Below are 22,754 nucleotides of genomic sequence, written 5' to 3' on the forward strand. Positions count from 1 at the left end.
TCTCAGCCTTGCACGTAATCAAGACTAAAGATCCTCGGCTTTTTTTGTATCAAGGAAATCTAAAAATGAAAAATACTCTGAATTAAGAAATCTGCTGCACAGATCTTTTTTATTTCTCATATTTCCGTCTCAGTGGGTTGGACTGAAGGGCCTGTTTTTTGAGCTGATCAACTGACTCTTTATTTCCTTGTGACGTAAAGGAAGACCGTTCATCTCTTTGAGCCTGTGTTGGATCTCAACCATTCCCACAACCCAATTCCTTCACTTATTTTCCTTTGGACTATTTTTGTTCACCCATGCCCAATAACATTGTTCTGATTCTTCTACATCCTGCACTGGAGATAATTTACAGTGGCAATGCACCTACCAACCAACAGGTCTTAGGGAGAAACCAGGGCAACTGGAGGAAACTCCATGTGCTCACTGGGGAAGCGTGCAAACTCCACATGGATAGCATCAGAGGTTGGAATTGAACTAGGGTCACTGGAACGGTACATTACTTGCACTGGCACTGTGCTGCCCCAAAACAGATGCTCCTCAACTTGCGATGGGGTTACGTCCCGATACACCCATCGTAAATCGAAAATAACCCAAGTCGATAAAGCATTTTCAAATGAAGGTTGTACGACGCAGTGGCTAAGCTCAACCAAGGCAGGGGCTGACTGACAAGAGAAGCCGAGGAGGAGTTGGACCTCAGCCACTCACTCGCCTGTCGACCACTTCTTACCTAAATAGGACAAGCGAATTAGTCGGGGATCCTCCAGCCCCATCAAGCGCTTCCTCACATCCCACACCAGGTTGGTGGGGCGTGACATCCTGCCACTCCTCCACTTATCAACAGCTCGCAGCCTCCGACACTGTCCGCTCGACAGGCCACCAGTGCACGAGTTCCCAGTGCACAACAAAACCAGCCGCTGCCCAACTGATGGCGAATTTATATCTTTTTTTCACGCTGGCAACACTGTTGAGTAGTGGTCGCGAGGCTGACTGGGAGCTGCCGTTGCCCAGTATCACGACAGAGTATCGTACCGCATATTGCTAGCCCGGGAAAAATTCAAAATTGGAAGTATGGATTCTACTGAATGCGTATCGCTTTGCACCATCGTAAAGCCGAAATATCGTAAGTCGAGGAGCATCTGTATTGCTAAATTCTAGACTCTGCAGGTTTTAGGGGTAACCCCAATTGAGTATATAGCCATTTTGAACCATAATGCATTGCTCAGCAGGTCTGCCATTATCTGGGGAGATAAACGTAGAGTTAAATATTTGCAAGTGGTGACCTGATCTGCAGAACTGAATAGCTAACCTTATTTCTCTCATCACACATGTTTTCTCAACTGGCGAATGGTTTCAACTTTTTCTCGTTTTATTTCGGATTTCCAACTTGTGTTTGTATCCTAGCTGCATACTTGACATCCTGCCTTTTTGTATTTTCAACTGATAAATTGCATCAATCGGCAATATAAATATCTCGAAGGGGAACTAGTAATTTCTGGGCAGTCGCCCTGCTTTCTTCGCACGGACATGGTGTATCTCCAAGCTGAAAAGAGCAGCCTGTGCATCAGATTGCAACCACTTGAGATCTGTGTGTTTTTTAACTGTGATAAATTGCATTCAGCCATTCTGAGCTGAACAATGACACATTTAGGGAAAGGCTGCATCGCGTGACAAAGTGGGAACAGCATTGATCACTTGATGTCGGCTGTTAATATTTTGCCAACGACATGGTTGGTGACTATTGATTTTGCTTTTAATTAATAATGAATATAAAGGAACTCACCTTTGATGTTGGGCCTTTATTGCCCCCTGCACATGACACCCAAGTGCTCTGCAGAGCTCCTCAAGTGAAGTCATCGTGGAGGGTGGGGGAAATGTGGCGGTCAGATTGTGCACAGCAGGATCCAACTGGCAGCAATCTGATTAGTGAGGAGAATTCCACTGCACAATCTCCTCAAGGTATGCCGACTCTCGGATGAGAGCTCTGCGCCATCCTCTCTCGCTGCTCCTCCTGCGATCTCTTACGCTTCCTTATCTCTGTGTCTCCCTCTCCCCTGACTCTCAGTCTGAAGAAGTGTCTAGACTCAAAACATCACCCATTCCTTCTCTCCAGAGATGCTGCCTGCCCCTCTGAGTTACTCCAGCATTTTGTGTCAATGTTTTGTTTTGGCAGTATTGATGATGGTGTTACAGAGAACCTCCTGGTTGCTAATAGACTCAGCACTGGAAGGTCAACACCTGTTGAATGCCTTATCAGTGCCTGATCATCAATAGTGCCGCCATAGATCAGGCGGCATTTTTTTTTTTTGTTCAAATCATTTAAACTCTCTCAACTCCTCCCCTTGTATAACTTAATGCTTGTTTTCTCATTTACCAACTCTGAAGGCGGTATTAACTCAGTTTCTCTCTCTGGATGCTGACTGACATGCGGAGGGCCTCCAGCATCTACCACTTTTTTTCTGATAAGATATGAAGCAGGCTTGTGTAAAAAAAACCTGCAGTTTGTGACAAGTGGTGAGTGACTTTAAGTGGCACGATCTAGCTGGGATCTTGTCTGGGGCTGGGCTGACCCAAATAATTGGTGAAAATTGTCTTTCAGAAAGATCTGAATTTGACAATGGAAGAAAGATTTAGAGAAAGGGAGACTTCAATAGAGAGTACATTAGAGGCTAGAGTTACGGAGACTGCAGAGTAATCCAAACTGACAAAAACACTTGGCCTTTACTGTCTCTGCACTGCCTCATCCATTCCAACGTGTCTGAACATTTGATTCTTTCTCTCTACCAAGCAGTGTCATTTCAGCTGATGTTGGATACGTGTTCCTTTGAAATGTTGTCGAGCGAAGGTGGTGGAAACTTGAATTAAATTGCCACAAGATCAGGATCGGATGCCTTGAATTGCGTTTACTTTTTGCCTAGTGCCCTCTAAGTGCTCTTTGTGTTAATTGTTGTAATTCTGGACTTGATCCTATGCTGCGCAGAGCTGTGCATATACGGTAACCTTTGTTTACTTGCAGTTCTCAAATTCCATTGCCTTTTGCGCGCCCATTGTCTGCAAATCAAGCACTTGGTTGTTGGGCAAACAGATTAGTGAAGGGCAGCGCATGATTCTTCTGCCTGTACTGAGTTTGATTGGTTGTGGAGGAATGCTGTTGGACTCCGTGGACTAGGTGGGGAGAGGAGAAGTGGTTTTGACCCGCTCGGAACAGGTAGGAGCAGGATTAACTGTGATGCCTCCCCACAGCTGAATAACTTGAACACAAACAGCATTCCACCAGATTACTATCTGGTGAAAGAAATGTAGTTATTAAGCCCCTGTCCCACTGTACGAGGTAATTCACAAGTTCTCCCGAGTTTCCCCTGATTTGAGCTCGGAGAATTATGGTAATGGCCGTTCGGATTACCGTGTTTCCCGAGTACCTGCCGTTAGCGTTACGAGCCGCTAAGAGACGTCCCCGAGCTCCGACGTACCTGCTACGTCCATTCTACGTACTTACCACGAGTTTGATTTTTTTTAAACTCGGGAGAACTCTTGGGTAAACTAGTATAGTGGGACAGGCCCTTTATCTGGCGATAGACACAAAAAGCAGGAGTAGCTCAGCGGGCCAGGCAGCATCTCTGGAGAGAAGGAATAGGTGACGTTTCAGGTTAAGACCCCTTGCATCTATCATCGGTGTAAACCAGCATCTACACATTTCCGGTACAATGGGATTTTTTCATTGTTCCTGTGCTCTTGTATCAATTTTGGAAAAACCCTTCTTCGCTCTTGTTTCTTTGTGTTTTACCCCAAATAATTTTTTCAAGAGATCAATCTTAAGAATGTTTTGCTTTTTAAAATTTTTTTTTTTTAAAGGCAGCTTACTGCATTAAATGTGTAGTATAAGGAAGTGCTAACATCTCTGTACAATTCTCGCATTACACTGTGTTGATAATCTTCAAAAGAGCTGATGAACAGTACATTAGGAAGCAGAAAGAACGGCTTGTTGCTTATATTTCTGCTATCTGCATGCAGTTCGCTGCTGTTTTAATCAAGTTGTGTAAGCAATCGGAAAGAGTCTAGCTTATTATAATGGCTCACTGGGCAAGCACGTGCCATGTTTCTAGATCTTTGCACTGCACGAGAGTTGTGAGTAAAGAAGTGTGCGTGTCTAGGGTTATTGGAGGTCTTTGATTGCGTTGATAATTTGAGCACAGCGGCCAGTTTTAATCGTGAGATGCTAATCACAAAGTAGCTGTCTGACACGAGATTGCTCAGTGAAATGTTGAGAAATGTGTGTTAAATATTTGAGAAATGTGTGTTAAATGTTAAAGCCAATTAACCTACAAACCCGTACATCTTTGTGGAGTGTGGTAGGAAACTGAAGATCTCGGAGAAAACCCACACAGGTCACGGGGAGAACGTACAAACTCCGTGCAGACAGCACCCGTAGTCGGGATCGAACTTGGGTCTCCGGCGCTGCAAGCACTGTAAGGCAGCAACTCTACCGCTGCGCCACCATTGAATCTTTGTTCTTTGCAACCATATTCTGTCGTTGGTGAAACTGAGTGTAATCCTCTGCACAACTTTACATCTGCTGATGGATGAGAGAACAAATGAGGAAAAACCTTTTTTCCGCAGGGAATGCTTATGGTCTGGAATCCAAACCCTCCCCTGGGAGTGGTGAAAGCAGCATCAATCAGTGGCCTGAGATGGGAATTGGGTGGGATGAAGGGAGATTAATTTGCAGTGCTCTGGGGAAGGAACAGGGCAATGGGAATTGCTCTACTCGGCGCAAGCAGACACGGTGGCGCCCCACAAAATGAAATGGGATGTATCGAGCAATTCTGTACGATTTTGATGGATTTGATTGATAAGGAGGGGAGGTGGTGACCTTGAGAAGGGCAAGGTGTGCAGCTAATATCGTATAAGGGTCAAATCAAGTCAAGAGAGTTTATTGTGATGTGTGCCAGATAGGACAATGAAATTCTTGCTTGCTGCAGCATGACAGAATATTTTAGGCATAAATACAGATCAGATCAGATCAGTGTGAGCATATACCATAGAATATATATGCACACACACATAAATACACAGATAAAGTGCAATAGGCTGTTATAGTTCATAGTTTGTTTGAAGTTGTGTTTAATAGTCTGATGGCTGTAGGGAAGAAGCTGTTCCTGAACCTGGTCGTTGCAGTCTTCAGGCTCCTGTACCTTCTACCTAATGGCAGCTGAGAGATGAGTGTGTGGCCAGGATGGTGTGGGTCCTTGATGATGCTGGCAGCTTTTTGAGGCAGCGCCTGCGATAGATCCCCTCGATGTTGGGAAGGTCAGAGCCGATGATGGACTGGGCAGTGTTTACTACTTTTTGTAGCCTTTTCCGTTCCTGGACGCTCAGGTTCCCAAACCAAGCCACGATGCAACCGGTCAACATGCTCTCTACTGTGCACCTGTAGAAGTTCAAGAGAGCCCTCCTTGACAAACCGACTCTCCGTAATCTTCTCAGGAAGTAGAGGCACTGATGTGCTTACTTTATGACTGCATCAGTGTTCTGGGATCTTCTGAAATATGCACGCACAGGTATTTGAAGTTCTTGACCCTTTCCACCATCGACCCGTTGATATAAACGGGACTATGGGCCCCCATCCTACCCCTTCCAAAGTCCACAATCAGTTCCTTGGTTTTGCTGGTGTTGAGAGCCAGGTTATTGTGCTGGCACCATTTGGTCAATCGGCTGATCTCTTTTCTATACTCTGACTCGTCGCCATCAGTGATACAACAGTGGTGTCGTTGGCGAACTTGATGATGGAGTTCGCACTATGACCGGCTACGCAGTTCACTATTTTAATAAAACAAAACGATCATTTTTTATATTGGTTGATGAAAAGTTGTTAAAACCTACAGGTTTTCAGGTCATGTAAGGTACAAACTGCAAATTCAATGGATGTTAACTTCTAATTGTTTACTTTAGTTTATTGTTACATGTACTGAGGTGCAGTGAAAAGCTTTTGTTGCGTGCTAACCAGTTAGTGGAAGACAATACGTTACAATCGAGCCGTCCACAGCGTACAGATACATGATTAAGCGACTAATGTGAATAGCATTTGGTGCAAAATAAAGTCGGTAAAGTCAGATCAAATATAGTCCGATGGCCTCCAATGAGGTAGATAATAGTTCAGGATTGTTCTCTGTTGTGGTAGGATGGATCAGTTTACTGATAACAGCTGGGAAGAAACTGACACCGAATCTGGAGGTGTGCGGTTTCACAATTCTATCCCTTTTGCCTGATGGGAGAGGGGAGAAGAGGGAGTGACCAGGGTGCGACTCATCCTTGATTAATCTGCTGGACTTGCCGAGGCAGCGTGAGGTGTAATTGGAGAAAATTTAACGGAGGTTGGTTTGTGTGATGGTCTGGGCTGTGTCCACAATTTGATGCAATTTCTTGCGGTCTTGGATGGAGCTGTTCTCAAACCAAGCTGTGATGCATCCTGATAAAATGCTTTCCACGGCGCACCTGTAAAAGTTGAACGAACGAATGAATAATGAATGCTTTATTGTCACGTGTGCCAAGTCACAGTGAAATTCTTTGCTTGTGAAGAAGAACTCTCAAGTTCCTAAGCCTTCTAAGGAAGGAGAGGTGTGCTTTCTTGATCGTTGCTTCAGTATGAGTGGTCCAGGAGACATACACTCCTGGGAATTTGAAGTTTTCAACCATCTCTACTTCGGCTCCGTCAATGCAGACTGAGGTGTGTGCCTAAGCTGCCTGAAGTCGATCACTATCTCCTTTCTCTTGCTGACATTGAGGGAAAGGTTGTTGTCTTGACACCAGGACACCGAGGTTCATGTTGCAAGTGTCCCTTTTGTTTCCCGTGTCCCCTTTGTAAAACGATACAGTCCAGGTCCGACAGCATCTGCGGAATGAATTCTGGCAAAGGCTATTTGATCTACATGGTTAACTATTGTTGTTTTTAAGATGTTGGGACACGCTTTGATCTAGTTAATGAGTTTGGAACCAGGGAGATGGTAATAGTATATGTATTTGACGGTTTTAATACTTGTACGAGGAGAAATACCTTCACTTGGAGAATGAGTCTTTGGGGGTGAATGCTGATGCTGGTAGATTTTTGAAAATTAAAATTAAATTAGTTTGAGAATATGGCAATAGGATGGACAAAGTGGATGGACTGCAGAACCAGGGGTAGGGTGGGCTTCTTGAGGAGAAGGGGGGGGGGCTTCTGTTGCTTGGGTTTTTATGATATTCTGGAGGCTTAATTGCTGATCAATGTAATCTGGCGGTTGTTGCCTGATAATACAAACAGTGCAGTAGACCCCTATTCTTCAAAATCTTCAGCCCCGACATTGTATCAGTCAACCTTTGATATTCATTATCTGTCTGGTTGAGTTTTGTCTGTCTGCTCTTGAGATAACTGGCCTCTCCTTATCTTCCTATGGAAACAACATTTCAAGATTCAAGGTATTCACATTCCTCAATGTGTTTCCAACTTGTCAAGGAATGTGAAGTTGTTTTGCCTTCAACACTTGTGCTTAGGAGAGGTTGTCTTTCCCACCTGGGACTGCCGGATTCTATTTTACTCTTCGTATATCTCCCAGTAGAGAAACCGAGCAAGGAAGATAGCTATTCAGCATTTGTACTCTTGCGATAGTTATTCTTCTAAACTCATAGAATCATAAATACTCATGGTGCAGGAAGAGGCCATTTGGCCCATTGTTTCCATGCCTGTCAAAATTAGACCTTGTGTTAGGTAATTCCTCTTCCCTACTCCTGGTGCCCCCCATAGCCCCTTGGACAGCTCATCCAGGTGTCCTTCATTTAAAGGACCTCTGCTGCCGCTCCCACTATTTCCCCTCCGGCCATTTTCTCCAGATTCGCATCACTTGTTGGATGACACAAAAAGCTGGAGTAACTCGGCGGGTCAGAGAAAAGGAAAAGGTGATATTTCGGGTCGAGACCCTTGTTCAAATGGTCTGTATTTCTTCTTTCCCCTCCATTAGTCAGCACAGCTCCATCCCTGTCAGTGGCGTCCGCCAAGGCATGCTGGTTCCCTCCAACCATTGCTGTCCAGGCCTCGGTCTCCCCTGCCAATAACACTCCAACAATCTCCTAGACCACAGCTGCAGCCCCTCTAGTGCCATTAGCTCCTTCATACAATGCAATGACTGGGACTGTGTACGTGTACACCAAATATTGCACACTGCTACATCTCCCTGCTCCTGTATCCTGCACCATGGCCATTACAGGGTATGTACCGTGTATACCCTTCCACACATCACATCTGCCCGCCTTGCTACCTTCATGGACCGTTGGGCATGCGCAACAGGATCCCTCTCTTCCTTCACACCACCCGTCATGTACTCCATGGCCCTGTCTGCATGGTTACTTTATGTTTCTCTAGACTGTGAGTCTGCCTTTCCTGTCTGCTAACCAGCGCACCAAACCCTGCCTGCAAACCATGATGTTCCCATCCCACTTCCCAAACTGGCCTAATCAGCAATGGTCATAGAAACATAGAAATAGGTGCAGGAGGAGGTCATTCGGCCCTTCGAGCCAGCACCGCCATTAATTGTGATCATGGCTGATCGTCCCCTATCAATAACCCGTGCCTGCCTTCTCCCCATATCCCTTGATTCCACTAGCCCCTAGAGCTCTATCTAACTCTCTCTTAAATCCATCCAGTGACTTGGCCTCCACTGCCCTCTGGCAGGGAATTCCACAAATTCACAACTCTGGGTGAAAAAGGTTTTCTCTCACCTCGGTCTTAAATGGCCTCCCCTTTATTCTAAGACTGTGGCCCCTAGTTCTGGACTCGCCCAACATTGGGAACATTTTTCCTGCATCTAGCTTGTTCAGTCCTTTTATAATTTTATATGTTTCTATAAGAAGCTATAAGGTCCTGTATATTAATCCAGATCACCCATGTAGACTGCATAAGAAGCTATAAGGTCCTGTATATTAATCCAGATCACCCATGTAGACTGCACAAAATAAGGGGCCAGCAGCTAAATCCTGTGGCACCAACCGTCCAGTACAGTTCCCGCACAGTTCTCGTCACCCAAATTCTCAACCATCACCCTGGATTTCAGACCACTCTCCCAACCCAAGCTTCGAATCCAAATTGCTCATTTCCAATGCCCCAGCTCAGTCTGTTCCATGAAATGTTGACCGAAGCTTGGCCAAAATCCAACTCTACCTCTGCAAATGTTCAGCCCGCCCTGTCACCATCACCACAGAACTCTGAGGTTTGTCTCACTTGGCACCTCACCTGGAAGAGCCTGTCACACTGAGAGGGGCCATTTTCCACCCTTTATCTTGTAAATCTACAAGCTATTATTTTGTGCAACGATGGTGAATGTTTTTTTTAAGTTATTTTTTTGGTGGGGGAGGACAGTCTAAACAATTTGTAGCAAAGGATAGTTTGCATTGAAGAGGATGCACTAGATGGCACGGTGGCACAGTGGTAGAGTTGCTGCCTCACAGCGCCAGAGACCTGGGTTTGATCCTGACCTTGGGTACTGCCTGCATGGAGTTTGCTCGCCTAACCTGTGACTGAGAGTTTTCAAAAGGGAACTGCAGATGCTGGAATATCGAAGGTACACAAAATTGCTGGGGAAACTCAGTGGGTGCAGCAGCATCTGAAGAAGGGTTTCGGCCCGAAACGTCGCCTATTTCCTTCGCTCCATAGATGCTGCTGCACCCGCTGAGTTTCCCCAGCAATTTTGTGTACCACTGAGAGTTTTCTCTGGGTGCTCTGGGTCCCTCACACAATCCAAAGACAAGTGTGGGTTTGTAGGTTAATAGCTTCTGTAAATTGGCCCTCGTCTGCAGGGAATGGATGAGAAAGTGGGATAACATGGAACAGGGGGGGTTGGTGTGGGCTGAAGGGCCTTTTTCCACATTGTATCTCTAAAGCACAGAAGTCGTGAATGAAGGGTTAAAAGTAATGCAGCAAAAGCTCGTTTCAGACCTTGTCTTGTACTTAAGAATATTTGAGGTGGGAGGGTGGGTGTTTGCTGCGACTATTGTGAATTGGATCAGTTGGCTTTGATATTATTAGTGAGTGTAAGGAGTGCACCTGCCGGTCGTGGCTGGCTGGGGGTGGTGCGTGCTGTGGGGTGAGCGCTGAGCGCCCTGTCGATTGGCTGGCCAGGTGGAAGGGAGGGACCAGCCCTAAACCAACGCAAGGAAGTGAAATACTGCACCGGGCCGGCCTCTCCACCATGAACCAGCTGTCAGTAGCATTAGGCAGATTAATGGTGTAAAATAAAGCTCTATTCCCTGTCATCAGCACAAGCATGAACTACTGTTGCAGATTGTATCTTAACAACTGATCCGAGGTGTCCTGAGGCACTGCCGTTACTGACAAGGAAAGACAATCATCTTTGTTTGTCCACAAATTGTGTTGAATCCTTCTCTTTCCTTCCTCAAGCCTCTAACGTGTGTGTGTGTGTGTGGCATCACCTTGCTGCTAAGCAAAGTGACTGCGTCTCTTTATAAACTGAAGGTCATGCAGTCACTGTTCAATGCATTGCAGTATATTTAAAGATCTAGAATTAAATAACAGGCTAATACAATTATTAGACTGCAAACCCCCTCAGCCAGGTGTTTGGCTTTGTAACCTGTCGTAGGTGGGCTTTTAAACTGCCATGCATGGTCCTCATTGTTAACGGGCCTTTCTTTCTGTTGTAAATAAACACAAAGTGCTGGAGGAACTCAGCGGGACAGGACAGGCAGCATCTCTGGATAGAAGGAATGGGTGACGTTTCGAGTCGAGACCCTTCATCTGACTGAGAGTCTGGGGAGAGGGAGACACAGAGGGTAAGGTGTGAAAATGAGACGTCAAAGGGGACGACGGTCAAGGAACATGTCGAATAGATCATTGTTAGCTAGGGGAAGTTGACCACGAAGCATACAAAGATAAAATTAAATCAGGAAGACAGTTAAACTGGTCGGAGTACTTGGGTGGGGAGAGAAGCAAAGCAAGGGTTACTTAAAGTTAGAGAAGTCTATATTAATACTGCTGCGTTGTTTATCGTAGGCGGTTCATACGCCAAGTGTGATTCTTGTTCCTGTTTTGAGTTTCCTCTTTCATTCCATCCCTTGCGCTGCAGCAAGATCGTTTTCCAATGCCACGTGTTTGATTCTGCCTAACACTTCTGGCGTGCTGATATTTCTACCACCTCATTTTGCTTTCCGGCACTCCCTGTTTAAATAGCAGGATGTGCACTTAAGCAACCCTTCGTCATGTACACAGGCCAGCTAAACTTGAAACCGTTCTTCAGCTTGCTGCATAATTGCAGCAAGACGGTTGAGTTGTAACTTTTAGATCAGAATGTCCTCCAGCTTTTATTCTCTATCCCAAAGATTCAATTGTTTCATATCCACGGTGCCAAGAAGACAAAAATTCCTGTTGTAAACGAGACTGCTTCAAGAGTGTCATTAGTGAAAGATAGCCCTCGATTTGCATCATAAATCTCTTTGCATTCCAACTTGGAATGATCCCACTATGATGCTCTTACCTTATAGTCATCGTGAATGTCCAAAATTAGCCCGGTCATGGGAAAAAATGACTAAATGGAATTGCCATTTGTCTTTGCAAAATGTTATTTCTGCTCTGGGTTCTGGAGATTACAAACCCAGTTCAGTTGTAACGGTTTTCTGCCCTGTATCTGGTTACCTGAAATCTTTCATGGAAGAACATCGTGCCAAGTCAGGCCGATATGCACCATTTGTGCACTTGTCTCCTAACTGCCTGCACAGAGTTTCAAAAGTGGGACGGCACAGTGGCGCAGCGGTGGCGTTGTTGCCTTCCTGAACTTACAGCGCTGGAGACCCAGGTTCAATCCCGACTACAGGTGCTTGTCTGTACGGAGTTTGTACATTCGCCCCGTGACCTGCGTGGGTTTTCTCCAAGATCTTCGGTTTCTCCCCACACTCCAAAGATGTACAGGTTTGTAAGTTAATTGGTATAAATGTCAATTATCCTTGGTGTGTGTCGGATAGTGTTAATGTGCGGGGATCACTGGTCGGTGCGGACTCGATGGGCTGAAGGGCCTGTGGCTGCACTGTATATCTAAACTAAAACTAAATGAAATGATTAGGGGTTGAGTTTTCATAATGTAGCAACTAATGCAAATGTACCTTGAGCAGTAAATTTGGGATAGCCTTCTCCCAAAGGCTTGCTGCACTGTGATAATGCTGTGTGCAGGCTGTAGGGATCCAACCAGCCCTCTCACAAGTCCTGGACATTCATTTTCTGCCATGGAAGAACCCAAGGTAATTTACAGCCTGGGAATCTCCACAATCTGTCTGAAAAGCTTTGAATGCTATAAATCAAAATCAATTCTTAAACTCTTTGCCAGATGCATGTTGTGTTAAGCAGCATTGATCTGGGGCTTAGGGGAATTCTTGGCAAGCCCGGTTTCAAATGGTTTAACTCATGAAGATTACCAGCATCGCCACAGACTAAGTTAATAAAAAAAAACAAGCACATCAAATGTCTAAATTGCTCCCCCAGACAATGCGATTTTACAATTATAAGTGAGCTGTAGCATATTCTGAAGAAGGGTCTTGACCCGAAACGTTGCCTATTTCCTTCGCTCCATAGATGCTGCCTTACCCGCTGAGTTTCTCCAGCATTTTGATCTACCTTCGATTCTCCAGCATCTGCAGTTCCTTCTTAAACATGTAGCATATTCTCTTCTGCTTTTGCCATAGATGTAGTCTAAAACAATTTTTGGAGTAAGATACCTTTATGAATGAGTAGTTTATTATCATGTGACAAGTCGCAGTGAAATTCCTTGCTTGCATACCCAAGGTATATAAATGGTCGCCACATAAAGGGCACTGACAAAGTTACAATGTATCCCGCGCCAGGCCCTCCATTGTTCTCCACCCCCCCCAACTCGCTGGGTCCTCCTTTGTTCCCAGCGGCACAACCTCCATTCAACACAAGCTCCGTCGCCCCAGGCTCCGTTCAACGCATTTACTAATTGCATCCTAGTTTACCAATTGTAACGTGACATTTCATCATTGGACCTTTTCTCAGTTCAACATGGCATTGTGGTTCCTCCTCAACTGTGGTTAATGAAAAGGTTGAAGTGTGAACAAAGCAGAAGCTCAGTGCTCTGTAATGAAGATATAAATACAATGCTGGAGGAACTCAGGCAGCATCTCTGGATAAAAGGAATGGGTGATATTTCGGGTTGAGACCCTCTTCAGACTCTGTAATGAAGTCCAGGTTTGTGCTGTATTGGGGAATGGGGAATGTGATGCTACACTGTCATTCCGAGGCACTGGATGTAACACTGTTGGTATTGGGGCAATCGAAAGCTATTGAATTTGACCTCCAGCAAGAATGGTAACTTTTCGTATTGTTTAGTTTAGTTTAATTTAGGGATACAGTATGGAAACAGGCCCTTCTCCCCACTGAGTACATGCCAACCATCGATCATCCGTTCACACTAGTTCTGCGTATTCCCACTCTCTCATCCACTCCCTAAACACGGGGCGATTTTCAGACACCAATTAACCTACAAACCCGCGTGCCTTTGGGATGTGGGAGGAAACCCACAGTCGCAGGAAGAATGGGTGCTGTCTATGTGGAGTTTGCACAAAGTCAGGATTGAATCAGAGGCTCTGTGATATGCAAAAATAAATACAAAACAAGATTTTGCAGCTGCTGAATGTAGGTTCTTTCAGGCTCCTATATTTTCTATCCAATTAGAGAAGGGAGTAGAGGGAATGACAGATGGAAGTGGTCCTTGATTATAGACACAAAAAGCTGGAGTAACTCAGCCCAACAGACAGCATCTCTGGAGAAAAAGAATAGATGAAGTTTTGGGTTGAGATCCTTCTTCATAAGGGTCTATCTTTGGTTTAAACCAGCATCTATAGTTCCTTCCTGCACATCTGGTCCTTGATTATGTTGGCTGATTTACTAAGGCAGTGTGATGTCAATTGGGGGATTGGGGGGGGGGGGGGGGGATGAGGAGGAGAACGAGTCAGAAATTTACACCTAGGCATATGGAGCTGTTGACCATCTCCACATCTGCACCATTGATGCAGCCTGGGATGTGTACTGATGTCAATGACTAGCTCCTTAATTTTTATTGATATTCAAGGATAGGTTCTTGTTTTGACACTATAGTACTGAGCTCATATCTCCTTCCTGTACTCCATCTCATTATTGTTCAAGATCCGGCCTACCATGGTTGTGTCATTTGCAAACTGCTAAAATGGAGTTAGAGCAGAATTGATCGACACAGTTGTGAGTGTAGCGGGACTATAGGAAGTAGTTGAGAATGCATCCGAAGACAATTGGTATTGTGTAGTATTGTCGATGTCATCTATATTGAATGGGGAAGTGGGATTTAATGGCCAAATGTTCTGCGCTTTCATCCTTCGTTGCCATAGGACTGCAGTAAGTTTGTTCTGTGGAAGTAAATGCATTGTAATCTTTTTTTTTAAAGTCACAACAGATATTTTTGTTGAAACGTACGTAAAATCAAAATGCAAAAGTTTATATAAAATAAAACCTTCCTTTCATTGGCAATAAATTCTACATCTACTGGATAAGCTTTAACCATTACTGTTGTGTACTTTTTAAGCAATAGAGTGATACAGAGTGGAAACAGACCCTTCAGCCCAACTCGCCCACACCAGCCAACAATGTCCCAGTTACATTAGTCCCACTTGCCTGCGCTTGGTCCATATCATTCCAAACCTGTCCTATCCATGTACCTGTCTAACTGTTTCTTAAACGATGGGATGATCCCAGCCTCAACTACCTCCTCTGGCAGCTTATTCCATACGCCCACCACCCTTTGTGTGAAAAGGTTACCCCTCGGATTCCTATTAAATCATTTCCCCTTCACCTTGAACCTATGTTCTCTGGTCCTCGATTCCTCTACTCTGGGCAAAAGACTCTGTGCATCTATCCAATCTATTTCTCTCATGATCTTATTTACCTCCATAAGTTCACACCTTATCCTCCTGTGCTCCATGGAATAGAGACCCAGCCTACTCAACCTCTCCCTATAGTTCACACCCTCTAGTCCTGGCAACATCCTCGTAAATCTTTTCTGAATCCTTTCAAGCTTGACTATGTTTCCTATAACATGGTGCCCTGAACTGAACACAATATTCTAAACGCAGTCTCACCAACTAGGCTGTGGGCCGAGGAGCTTTTCCATTCACGTTCATGACCCAACTCACGGAACTACCTACATTTTTAACATATTGTGTAAAAATATTATATAAATCATAGCTGAAACCCGTCAAGACCAAAACCTGCACATTTTTAAGAAATATGAGAAAAACCTCCAATTTTCTGAGTAGTAATTGCCCAATCAATGCACGTTTGACATTGAGGTCGGGCGCAAATTGACCAATCCTGAGCTTTGTTTTATGGTCGCAAGGCAGCGAGGACCCTGGGATCATGGCTACCTCCTTATTACATCAAAACAATTACAAGGTTTACAAGGAATAAAGGTAATGCTCACCTTGATGATCATTTTGCTTCTCAATTGATTTATCTTTATAAAGTTATAATGTGAACTGTTAAATAAAAATGATAAATAACAAATGTACAGCTAGGGTTAGGGTCAATCAGTCAATTAGTCAGTCTGGCTTGCCGGTAGGCCGATGGATGCTGTGGAGGATCGGTCGGGCCGCCGGTGGGTGGTGAGTGTTGGGCCGGGCCTCCGCCGGGTTGGTGAGTGTTGAGCCGGGCCTCCGCCGGGTTGGTGAGCGTCTGGCCAGCCTCTGGTGTGTGTGGCGAGGGGTCGGTCGAACTGTCAAGCTGCCGGTGTTGCAGCAAGCGAGCAGGCGGTCTGACGGAGCTGGCGCTATGGGGGTGCTGAAGGCGGCCCGGGAGGCGTGCAGGGCAGTGCTGCTCCCCACCATCATCACCACGATGATCCAGAAGGACACGCTGGCCGAGGTGGATGCGCTGCGGGGCCACACGTATGGAACCCACAGCCAGTCCCAAAGCGGCTCGAGCTCCAGCCGTGGGCAGCTCTGGAAGGGGGGCGAGTTAGGGTTAGGGTTAGGCATTTTCTTGCCTTAGCCTTCCCCCAGCCTGGCAATGCCGCAATCCCACTGTGGCTGTGACCCCCACTTTGCACAATGGCAGTCAGTGGGGTTCAGTAAACGGGGGAACCCACAGGAACTGCACTCACCCATTAATTAGGCTGGTTCAAGAGGATCTCTGCAGCAGTCTCATTAAAAAAAAAAAAAAAACTCACAATTGGAGCGAAGGAAATAGGCAACGTTTTGGGCCGAAGCCCTGCTTCCGACTCTATGGTTTAAAGAGACTGCAATACGGAAATAGGCTCCCCATGGTGTAACATGGGCATTGGACACTAGATGACGCTTACTTTTTCGATCTCATTTTCTAATTAGTTTAGTTAATTAATGTGCAACTCTTGGCACTGACAAGTTATGACTTCCTTCTCAATTATATTTTATCTAAATCTGTGCAAAATTTCATGTAGTTCCGAACCATGGGTCACGAAAGTTGATTTCTAGACACATTTTTGATCCTCGGCGCACAGCCTAAACGTCTTATACAACTGCAACATGACCTCCCAACTTCGATACTCAATACACTGATTGATGAAGGCCAAAGTGCCAAAAGCCTTTTTGACCACCTTATCTACCTGCGACTCGACTTTCAAGGAACCATGCACCTGTACTCCTAGATCCCTCTGCTCTACAACACTACCCAGAGGCCTACCATTTACTGTGTAGGTCCTGCCCTTGTTCGATGTCTCAAAATGCAGCACCTCACACTTCTGATTATTAAATTCCATCAACCATTCCTCCGCCCACTTGGTTAATCGATCCAAATCGTGCTGCAATCGTTCACAACCATCTTCATTATCTGCAAAACCACTAACTTTTGTATCAACAGCAAACTTGCTAATCTTGCCCTGTATGTTCTCATCCAAATCATTGATGTAAATGACAAACAGTAACGGGCCCAGCAACAAATCCTGAGGCACACCACTATTCACAGGCGTCTGAGAAGCAACCTTCCACCATTACCCTCTGCTTCCTTCCATGGAGCCAATTTGCTATCCATTCAGCTGTCTCTCTTTAGATCCCATGCAATCTAATCATCCAGGGCATCTTATCATACAGAACCTTGTTGACTGCTGAAGTCCATGTACACAACATCTACAGCTCTGCTGTCATCAACCTTTTTGGTCACGTCTTCAAAAGAAAGACACGACCTCCCATGTACAAAACCTTGCTGACTATCCCTAATCAGCCCTTGCCCTTCCAAATGTCTATATCCTATCCCTCTGAATACTCTCCAGTAACTTACCAACTACAGATGTTAAGCTCACTGGCCTATAGTTCCCAGCATTTTCGCTGCAGCCCTTCTTGAAAAGATGTACAACATTTGCCACCCTCCAGTCTTCTGGCACCTATCCTGTATTTAAGGATGACTCGTAAATTTCAACCAGGGCTCCCGCAATTTCCTCTCTAGTTTCCCACAATGTCCTCGGATATATCAGATCAGGCCCTGGAGATTTGTCTACCTTCAAACGGTACCTTCAACACTTCTTCGACTAACCCTGACTGCTCTCAAGCCACTTCCAGTGACTCCTCCAAATCCCTCTGTCTGACTGTCTTTCCCCTCGGCAAATACAGAGGAAAAATAGTCATTTAGGACCTTGCCTATCTCTTTTGATACTCACCCTTTTTCCCCCTTATCTCGATATAACTAAAAGTCTTCGTCTTGTTTGCGCCTAAGATGTGTGAGTGGCCGTCTCTGTGTGTGTCAATCTGGTTAACTCCTATCTTCTTCCAAACGCTAGGCCACAGCTGTCCCATTTTCACACATCCTACCCGCATTTTTCCTGTGGTGGTAATAAACACATTCCCGTCGCATTTCCACCTATATTTCCGAAGTTATTAATTGTTGAAATATTAAAAACAGCCCGATTTATTCAAACTCACCCATTTTGCAAAGAAAAATCAGAGTGACGTCACAATGCACTCGCAAGGCCACTCCAACCCTCCACCCCTTCCCCCCCCCACCCCCTCCTCCTTCCACGCTCTCTGCCTTTCACCTGTCTATTCTGTCCACTAACTAGGTATGTTGCAAAACGTACCTGAAGCGTCGCTGAAAATCTGTCCCAGCCCGTGTGCGAGATTTTGGTGCCGTTTAGAGGGGGGCAGGTTTAAAACGCGATTTTCCCTAGGCTGTTCAAATCGAGGTTTTTCAGCCTAGTTAATTATTAACGAAAAATCGCTGGAAGATTCCCTCGCTTGAACTATTATTAGTTTTAAGGGCGCTATTAAATTGTTATAGTAGCTTAAACATTAACCTCTAAACCCCCAACCGCCGACAACGGGCCAGATCTCATAGAGGGGAAAACGGAAGGTAGGCTGTTTATTTTTACGTTAAAAAGGGCTTCTTAAGATCCCTTTATACAAAGTTTAATATTGCGAGTAGCTAATTTTGGGCCCATTATATCCCGCAGTATTTTTCTGGGCATTTGAGGGCACAAATCTACCGCAATGTGAACGTTCTAAACCAGCGCGTTCACAGGATCCCACTAGAAAGCTGATTTAAATGGACTTTAATTTACAGCAATTGAACACTAAATTCCTTCCATTTGGCCTATAAATTAATGTAAATGAGATTTAAAAATCATGTTTTATTGTGAATTGTTTGTGAATATTATTTGGACACTTAGGCTATTTAAAAATGTTAATCATTTATTAAGAAATGGATAGATGTTTAGATCTAGTAATTGAAGTTTGGAATTAGCTACAATTAGGTAACTAACTAATTATATGCTTTAATTTCAGGTCATCCAAGTAAGATTATTTTATATTTGTTTCAGAATGCTTCAATCTATGATAACTGAAAATTTCATTCAGTTCTCTTAATTTTTAAGAAAGTTATGGGCTTTTGACTGTCCACGATCACAGCTTTTTTGTTATGTCCATAGAAAATCAATAGGGAACAAGATGCTAATTTCCGAGTATGAAAATGGTCATAATTTTTTAAATACTTGAGATATGAAAGTGAATTAGGTGTCAAATTAAACTTATTTTTATGCTTTATCTGATGGGATAAATTGCAGACTTGATTTTTAAAATTTCAAAATTTTGTAACATTGCTACACTAACCTTTCCCACACCATCCTCCATACCAATTTCTAGCCTCTCGCATGCCTCTGTCCTGCACGAGATCCCACCAATCCCTGCCAATCTAGTTTAAACCCTCCCATGTAGCATTAGCAAACCTTCCCGCTAGGATGTTGGTCCCCCTCCAATTAAGGTGCAACCCGTTCCTTTTGTACAGGTCACCCCTGCCCCGGAAGAGATCCTAATGATCCAGAAATCTAAATCCCTGCCCCCTGCACCAACTCCTCAGCCACACATTCATTTCCCCTATCTTCCTATTCTCACCTTCACCAGCACGAGGTACTGGAATGTTTGAATGATTCAAAAATGTGAAGAGTAGTAACTAGGGTTCTAATACCCCAAGGTGTAACTCTACACAGATTATTCCACGTACTAGTGGTGACACCACTCCAATGCTGTTGACTTCACTAAGTAAGTTATAGCTGGGTTAAGGGAAATTTGGGTATATTGTATAAAATTGTTTCACTAAGTTCTCAGTTTATTCAAGTTAATCCAGAACAGACCTGAACACGCCAATTGTGCTCTGTGGCATTTTTTCAATCAAATTGTTAATTTCAAGATATTTTAAGACATTAAAGACTTGCATTGATTTTGACCAAATTTCAGCCTACATTTTGTATTTTCTGCTTTGTGATTTTTAATAATGTAATATGGTAATGCTACATTGCTATACATGAACTGGTTTCAAAAAGGGACTCTATGCTTTGTTGTCACCAACAATGATCTAGTCTACATTTTCCTTGAGCTTCATCCCCTTTGATGTCTTGTTTTCACACCCTGCACTTATTTCAGTTTTCCCCTCTCCCTCTCTTCTGAATAAGGGTCTTGACTTCTCACTCCAAGCATCTTTGTCTGCTTCATTACTGACCTTCTCTCCAGCTAATGTCAGACATGAAGGTGTTCACAACAGATGATGATTTAGTTCCATTTCTGGCAACCCAGCTGCTAATGCAGTTAAGCCCAGGTCACATTTAGGAAAGAGTTACAGATGCTGGTTTAAACCGAATGGAGGTGAGAAAAAAAAATATTTTTTTGTGTATTTCTGATTATCCAGGAACCAAAAGTCTTTATTGGTTATTACAGAGGACTTTTTACATTATTATGGTCCTGGAATTGCATGTAGACAGAACTAAGTAAAAATGGCTGGTATCCTGCCCTGCAGGTCCCATTAACTCTGAAGTTGCTTCAAGACCAGATCCCAAACCTCTGTCCCTCCAGCCTCTTGAAGGACAAGGGAAGATGTCATGAAAATGCCACTCCTGCAAGTTGCACAGTTTCAATTAGTTTAATGTATTGTCACGTGTACCGAGGTACAGTGGAAAATGTTTGTTGCGTGCTAACCAGTCAGCGGAAAGACAATACATGATTACAGTCGAGCCATTCGCAGTTACAAGATAAGGGAATTGAGATTTAAAAGTGTGGCGCGATTGTAGTGTGTGATTGCAGATCCACTTCTGTGACCAGCTCACAAATAGTCTCCTGGCCTGGTTGCCATCTTGTTGCCGATCAGCATGGCCATATACTGCTATCCCTTCATCACCACTAGTTCCACAAACTGGACTTCCCTAATGGACAGCTCAGAGGCGATCGATTTGCCACTTAAAATGAAATCAGTTCAAGGAGGTTCATCATCACCTTTCCCAAGGGAATTGATACCCCGGATCTGACTTCCACTATGACCATTCATTAATGAATGAGTTTAAAATGTATGAACTCTAATGGAATACCTGCATAGATTCCTGGAGTGGATTTTTTCCAGAGATCCTGAGTTACTGCAGCTTTTTGGGTCTATCTTCGGTTTATACCAGCGTCTAATGTTCCTTCATCTGCTCCACTGCTAAATCTCCTCAAGCTACGCCCACTTTGAAGTTCTCCTTCTCTCTTCTCCGAGTTCTACATATTTTTTCTCCAGAGATGCTGCCTGACCGGCTCAGTTACTCTAGCTTTTTGAGTCTATTCCTGGAGTGATCTTGATTTTGGAAGCTGCAGATTGTGAAGGGGTGCGTTACGCACAACCAAAGATGATGCGTGGAAAGGCCGTTTTTTGCCAGCTTGTCGTCATGCTAAACGCTTTGTTTATCTTGCATCAATCCTGTTTACGTCCAATCCGTGCGAACTGTTGGGTTGTTGCCACTCACCAGGCCTGCCGTAACGTGACTGTAAATGTTGATTGCTGTTTCCCTTTTTGATTTTGTTAAGACTTCTACCATGATAAAATGTTCCAGTCATATTTCTGAATCACTTCCTGCCCAAGTGTTCTCCCCTTTCACCCACTGCTGAGGATCATGAGCTAGTTTGGTGTAGCAAACATGCTGCTTATAAAAAGATCAGCTCTGCCTCCACATGCTGCATTCCAGACCCTCTCAGCTGGTTGAAGGCATTGGCTGCACGTCTGAAGTCTCTCAGTCAGTGTTCGGCGCTACTATCCTGCTTGTAAGGGCACTGGTTTAACTTTCTATTTTCCTTGAGGTATTTACTTTGTAAGATTTTAAGAATCTGTGTAAGATGACTCCAGGACAAAGTGGCGTACTGTTGAGTGAGTCTTGAGCTATTGTTCTCACTTTAAAAAGTGCTTCTGTCAACGGAAGTCGGTTGAAGCGGTAACTCTATGCTAGATTTATGACCGGATTATATGTCTTTAAAGTTTACATAATCCAACGTAGCCTGGTAAATAAAAATCAAACTATAGATGCTGATGATCTGAAATAAAGAAAATCAGAAATGCTACAACTGCTCTGCTGGACAGGCAATGCCTGCGGCAAGAGAAATGGTTAAATGTTTCGACAAGAAGTTCCTTCATCAATGGGTGGGTATATATGTGAATTGAAAATTGCTACTATCAATCTAAGAATACTATAGTCCCTGATCCTTCAGGCTGACTGCTTTTTTCCATTGATTCTGTATGGATTTGATTAGACACGAGCTCTTCCAGCTGTATTTCTTAATCGTATTCAGCTGTGAAAAATTCCATTGGGGAGTCAGCAAAAGTTGAGTTTGGCAGAAAATATTCCATATTGGCAGCTTGTTTGCTGCCATGGTCTTCATGCAGTGTTACCTGATTTGTCCATCTTCCAATGCTGTCCTGGATACTTTCGTGAAAGTAATGGGCATGCAGGATGGATTACAAAATGGGTGTGTTAAACAGTGGGTGGCACAGCGATAGAGCTACTGCCTTATAGCGGCTGAGACCCGGGTTTGATCTGACTATGGGTGCTGTTTATATGGAGTTTGTACATTCTCCCTGTGACTTAGTCGTTGGGGGCGCTGTGAGACGGCTGCCCTGCCAGCAGCGTGTTAGTCATTTTTATTTATTTTTGTTTTTTTTTAGTATGTCCAAATGTTTGTTTTAGTTCTTAGTGTCTTGTGTGGGGAGGTGGTGAGGGGGGTTAAGGGGGAAATGAGGGGGAAACTGCTTTTGGTCGCCTCCTCCACAGAGAGGCGACTTTTTCCATGTCGCCTCCCTCGCGGCCTAACACCAAGGATTGGTGCGTCCTTTCCCGGAGTCGTGCCCGGAGCTTCAGCAGCGGGCACAGCGTAGACTTTTTCCGATCGCTGGCCCGCGGACTGTTCAGCCTGAAGCTGCGTTCTGCAGA

At 44.4% G+C, this 22,754-nt stretch overlaps 1 protein-coding gene and 1 long non-coding RNA gene across 4 annotated transcripts in view; one reads left to right on the forward strand and one right to left on the reverse strand.

Moving 5' to 3' along the window:
• LOC116978865 (long-chain-fatty-acid--CoA ligase 4-like) overlaps positions 1-22,754 on the forward strand; it is a 91,399-nt gene that overhangs the window by 4,658 nt on the left and 63,987 nt on the right. The window contains exon 1 of one of the 3 annotated variants that reach the window (XM_033030119.1): positions 21,371-21,594. The exons of 1 other annotated variant lie outside the window; for it this stretch is intronic. The gene's annotated coding sequence lies outside the window, so the exon portion shown is untranslated. Of the gene's footprint in view, positions 1-21,370; positions 21,595-22,754 lie in introns of those variants that run through there. One more of the 3 variants, XM_033030121.1, reaches the window with a different exon arrangement.
• Positions 740-19,072, reverse strand: LOC116978866. The gene is made up of 3 exons (XR_004413583.1): positions 19,062-19,072; positions 16,912-16,914; positions 740-952 (listed from the first exon to the last, which is right to left on the reverse strand). It is a non-coding gene; the product is annotated as an uncharacterized LOC116978866 (long non-coding RNA).

Source organism: Amblyraja radiata, chromosome 12 (genome assembly GCF_010909765.2).
Source record: "Amblyraja radiata isolate CabotCenter1 chromosome 12, sAmbRad1.1.pri, whole genome shotgun sequence".
Taxonomy (NCBI): domain Eukaryota; kingdom Metazoa; phylum Chordata; class Chondrichthyes; order Rajiformes; family Rajidae; genus Amblyraja; species Amblyraja radiata.